Genomic DNA, 6,148 nt, shown 5'->3' on the forward strand with positions numbered 1-6,148 from the left:
CCATCTGGGTGGCCTTGGGCAAGTCACTTCCTTTCTGCATTTCAGTTTCCTCACCTGTAAATGAGGTGGTGAGAACACTCAGCCGCCCAGGGTTGGAATGAGGATTATATAAAAGCAAATTTCCAAGAGTGCCTTACACAGCCATCGTCAGCACTCCCTATATATTAGCTGTTCTTATTATCTCCCAGACTCTTCTTATGTTAAGGACACAATTTTTTGGAGTCAGGAACACCAGGGACGGTCTTGGCAAGTCACAACCCCGCTCTGAACCCCAGTTTCCTCATCTGTAAAATAGGGTGGTTGTATAGATGGAGTGAGATGATAAATGAAAGGGACTTAACACATACCCAACAACACCGCATAAATAAATGAAGCAGCTGCTGTATCCTTTCCATTCTCTCCCCTTGACCTGGGCAAATTAGGGAAGCAAGAAGAAATACAATAGCCAGTGCTTGCAAGCCAGGTTACTTGTCAGCTGTCCCTTTAGACTTGAACTTTCCACCATGATGGAAATGTGCCATATCTGCACATCTAGTACAGCAGCCACCTGCCAAACGTGGCTATTGAACTTGTGAGATGTGGCTGGTACGACCAGGGAACTAAATTTTTACTGAATTTGAATTCACTTAAATTTAAATAGCCACATGTGGCGAGTGGCTACCATATTGGATGGTATTACAGATGAGAAAACTAAAGCTTCAGCAACTGACTTAAGGTCCCAGAGATTGTTAATGATTGATCATCAAAGACTAGCATCTAGGTCTGCCCAACTCCCAATCCTTTGTCTGTTTTCTGATTCCATGGCACTGCCTGTGACTTTGAGACCCCTGTAGCACAAGGACATGGTCCCCAAAGATCCAACATTGGAACAGAGTGAGACCTGAGGTCAGGAAGCCACCAGGAATGGGGCCTGGAGCCCTTCCTGCACCCGACGGCAGTGGTCACAGATGGCTGCCACCCTCTGCACCCCCAGGCTTTTTGTGGATTTTGTTCATTTGTTCAGTAAATAATTGCTGAGTACCTACTAGACATTGGAGATACTGCAGTGAACAAGGTAGATGTGGTCTCTGCCAACATGGAACTTACATTCCAGTGAAGGGCAGGGGGCATCAAACGATTAAAAAACAAAAGTAATATAATAAATGTATTAGGCCAGAAATTACATATATGCTCTAAAGAATATAAATGAGATGTGGCAGTGGCTTCCTTCCTTCCTTCAATAGGGAAGCCAAGGAAACATTCAAGCCCAGCCCCAAGAAATGAGAAAGATCCAACAGCTACTCAATGAATGCAGGGAAAAGCATTCCAGGCAGAGGGAACAGCATGTGTGAAGGCCCTGAGCCAGGCCTTCTATTAAGTATTATGCATGGATTATTTCTCTACAACCCCCCCAGGTATGTGCAATTATTATCATTAATAATGGATAACAAGGCTCAAAGAAGAAGAGGGACTCCCTTAATACCTATATCCCTTAACCTCTCTAAGTGGCAGAGATGGGTTAGAAAGCAAGTTCATGTTACCACCAAAGCCCATCCCTTGATCATGAAACTCAGCCCCTTTGTCCTCTTTCGAGGAAAGACAGACATCAGTAAGATCATTGGAGCAGGTGGCAGGCACCTCCAGAGGGGTGAAGGGACATTCTGGCCCTGCAGCCTAAGCCACAGGCACAGCCAACAGCATCAGGTCCGCTTTGCAGGACCATACTGTGCAGATCGTCACTCCCTGGTCATAGAGCCAGATCCCAGACTTAAGCTGTGATTATCTTGTCACTGTCAATGAGAGGTTCAGCCACAGTTATTAAAGAATGCCAAGGCTGGCTCTCCCTTCCCCTTTCCTTGAGAGGGGATCACGGAGGCATGAAGACACATGGGAGAAGGGATAGGGAAATAGGGACTAACAATGCAATAATCATAAAAATAGCAAAAACCTGTATCAGGATCACTATGTGCCAGGCACCATTCCAAGGGCTTCAAGTATACTAGCTTGTTTCGTCTTCAAAACAACCCTGTAACCTCATCCCCATTTTGCAGATGAGGAAACTGAGGCCCAGAGGGTCTTATAACTCACCCAAGAAGACATAGCTTATAAGTGGCAGAGCTGAGATTTGAAACCAGGTGGCTGACTCCTGAGTTCACACTTTAAAAAACAAACAACAATTAAAAAAAAAACCTTTTTATTATAAAATAAGACAAACAGAAAAACATACAGAATAAATGTACAACTTAGCGAGAGGCAAACACCCTTGTAACTACCACATGGATCAATAAATAGAACTTTGGGAGTTCCCTGGCAGTCCAGTGGTTAGGACTCAGTGTTTTCACTGCCATGGCCCTCGGTGCAATCCCTAGTTGGGGAACTAAGATCCCACAAGCCTTCCACAAGCCGCATGGTGTGGCCAAAAAAAAAAATAGAACTTTGCCAGACTCCCCAGAAACTCCCCTCTCTGTGCCCCATCCCAATCCCAGCCCTCTCCCTCTCTCTCCCTAAAAGGAACCACTGTTCAGACTTTTTTTTTTTTTTTTTTTGGCTGCACAGGCATGTGGGATCTTAGTTCCCTGACCAGGGGATCGAACCCACGCCCCTGCTATTGGAAGCGCAGAGACTTAACCACTGAGCTGCCAGGGAGGTCCCTATTCAGAGTTTTATAGGAATAATTCCCTTGTGTTTCTTTATGTTTTTTTGTTCCACTGGAGTGCACATCTCTAGACACTGTCATTTATTCAGACCCATTTTTGTTTGTTTGTGGCCATGCCACGTGGCATGTGGGATCCAGGATCTTACTTCCCCAACCAGGGATCAAACCCATGCCCCCTGCAGTGGAAGCACGGAGTCCTAACCACTGAACTGCCAGGGAAGTCCCTATTCAGGCCCGTTTTTTAAAAAACCTTGATACCTGGGACTTCCCTGGTGGCGCAGTGGTTAAGAATCTGCCTGCCAATGCAGGGGACACGGATTCGAGCCCTGGTCTGGAAAGATCCCACATGCTGCGGAGCAACTAAGCCCGTGCGCCAACACTGCTGAGCCTGAGCTCTGGAGCCCGCAAGCCACAACTACTGAGGCTGCGTGCCACAACTACTGAAGCCTGCACGCCTAGAGCCCGTGCTCCGCAACAGGAAAAGCCACCGCAATGAGAAGCCCGCGCACCGCAACGGAGAGTAGTCCCCGCTCGCCGCAACTAGAGAAAGCCCGTGTGCAGCAACAAAGACCCAATGCAGCCACAAATAAATTAATAAATAAAGGTTTTAAAAAAAAAAACCTGCTGTATAAAAAATAAATAAAATAAAATACACGGCTTCCCTGGTGGTGCAGTGGTTGAGAGTCCGCCTGCCGATGCACGGGACACGGGTTCGTGCCCCGGTCCAGGAAGATCCCACATGCCGCGGAGCAGCTGGGCCTGTGAGCCATGGCCGCTGGGCCTGCACGTCCGGAGCCTGTTCTCCGCAACGGGAGAGGCCACAACAGTGAGAGGCCCACGTACCGCAAAAAATAACAATAATAATAAAATAAAATACAAAAAAAAAGAAAGAAGTCCCACCTGAGCCGCTCTACCCTCCAAGGTCTGCGGTGGGGTCAGGCCTTGCCTCTCTGACCAGCATCATCTCTGCTCCTCCCTCCAGCCCAGTACACCAGGCAAGTGGAATTCTGCTTCGTTTCCCAAAGGAGTCACACTCTCCCTTACCTCCAGGTCTTTGCTTCTGCTGTTCCTTCAAATGGAAACACTCTTCCCCTCACTTCCTATGACTGAGCACGGCTGAGCCTTCAGGTCCTAGCAAATCTGTCCCTTCCACCCCACTAGATTGGGTGGGTATGTTTTAGTACCCTCACTTCTCCTAGGCTAACCTCATAAGTAACCTAGTAACTATAGCACTTATACCACTACATTAGCCTTGTCTGTTTTCTTATCCGTTTCCCCTTCCAGTCTGAGCTCCTAGAAGACAGGGACCCTGGCACATTAGCCTTGTCTGTTTTCTTATCCGTTTCCCCTTCCAGTCTGAGCTCCTAGAAGACAGGGACCCTGGCACAGGACCTGGCACATAGTAGGTGCTCAATAAACAGTGGTTGAATGCATGAATGAATGAGTTGCACTTTACAAGTCACAAGGAGGCAAATCCAGGCCCAGTTTAAGACCTTACAGACAAGGAGAACTCTTCTAAGATGACACCCACCCACCCAGGGGTGAAGATGCAGAAAGAATTCCTACCTGGGATAGGGTCCATCTCGGAAAAATGGGTCTCAGTTCTTGGAAAGTAAGAGAAACTTTTCTTCAAATGATCTTATTAGGAACCCCTAGATATAAGACAAATTCAAGGGGAGAAGCACTAGTTTCAGCATTGGCGAAGGCAGCAGCCCCACCTCTGGGCCTCCCCTTGACTTGAGCGCTCCTCTGAACAGTGGCCTGTCATCTTCTCAAGTCGCTTTATCACAGCTGCCTTGTCCATGATTTTAGGAGGCCACAATACTGAGGACAGAAGTGTCCTAGCTGACACCCTAACTCTACCCTCTCCCTGTGGTGCCCCCAAGGGCTCATCCTGTCAGCTGACACAGATGCCCCCAGAAGCCCCCTTTCTACAAATGGCTCCTCTGGCCCTCCAAGGTCACTGGATTTCTGAAACAGTGTAGATCTGGGGGTCTTTGGGCAGAGCTAGGTACAGGAGCAGGCAGGGCTGCAGGCCTGCCTACTGGGGCACAGAGCCAAGGGCTTAGTCTCAGAATTGGATTATTCAAGGGAATTTGGAGTTCCCAGACACCCTAGCCTCTGGGACACAGGGATTACCCAGGCCTTTGTGTCTGTGGGGGGGGTGCCCGGGGGTGCCCACAGTCCTTCCCTGCAAGATCCGAGAGCACGAATCCTCCATCTACCTTCTGCTTCCAGCCTTTAGCCCACAGCACACCTGCCTCCCTCGTGTCTGGGATTTACAGCAGTGTTATTCAAATTGAGGTCCTGAGAACATCAAGCATGCCCTGGAACTTGTTAGAGATGCAAATTCACTGAATCTGAGTCACTGGGTGGGGCCCAGGCCTGGGGGTGGGGCTAACAAACCCTCCAAGCGATTCTGACGAAAATACTCAAGTTTGAGAACCACTGGCTTGGAGAACATGGGTCCATCCCACACACCTGTCCAATTATGCCGCAAGCCTGTCAAAGATTCTGGGCGACTTCTACCCACAAACTTCTCCTTTGGATTCCTTCAGCCCTTGGCTTATAGAAATTAATTGCAATGATTACAATGGATCCTGTTTAATAATGCCACTTTGCACAATTTCACAGCCCCTGGAGGTGGGCAATGCAATACCCTGAGATCATTTACTGTGGACTTTATTATCCCCTTATTGCACATGAGGAAACTGAGGTTCAGAGAGGAGACGTGACTCGCCCAAAGTCACACAGCAAGTAAATCCAGGACCTAACGACTATACCATCCTGCTTCTCACTCAGCAGAGAGTCTGGCAGCTGATTCCATTCTAATACATTCGTGTCCTCACACACACTGCGATTTCCTCCAGGGCAAAAACCTCGTTATCACTTCCTCAGGGAAGCCTCTCCTCATCTCCCCAGAGAGTAGTCCAGGCCTCCTTATCCTACCCCACCAAAGGTCCCTGAATTTTTCCTTAAAAGCAGGATAACAATTCGTAATCACATATGGATGTGATTATCTCGACCAGTGTGAAATCTCCAGGGAGGCAGGAAGTGAGGCAGACCCTGCTAGATGCTTACCCAACCAATATCCAGTCTCCTTTCCTTATAGAATTTGACCTTGTTTGGGGTAGCAGCAAATCCAGCTACATCACTATATGCCCCAGTCTCCCTTTCAGTCAAAGGTGGAAGAGGCTGGGTGCCTAATGGGAACTCAGTACAAGTCGAGGGCAGGGAGGTTCACCCAGTTCTGAGCGCGCAGCTGGTACTCAGGAAACGCGTGTGTCATCTAACCAGGCTGGAGAAGCAAAGACCCCCCCCACGGCCGCCTTTCTCTTGGAAATATTTTTATTGGTTCTGAGATAACAGGGCTGAGGCGAGGGGGGGCGGGCACAGAGCTAAGGGGGGCGGCGAGAGGCTCTGCCCCGGGGGGCAGACATGCTGTGTGGGGCGCCCCCAGTCAGCAGCGGCTGGGTCTATGGCACTTGGCGCCCGGCCTGACTTCCGCCGGCC

Source organism: Leucopleurus acutus, assembly GCF_964270905.1.
Source record: "Leucopleurus acutus genome assembly, chromosome: 13".
Classification (NCBI taxonomy): Eukaryota; Metazoa; Chordata; class Mammalia; order Artiodactyla; family Delphinidae; genus Leucopleurus; species Leucopleurus acutus.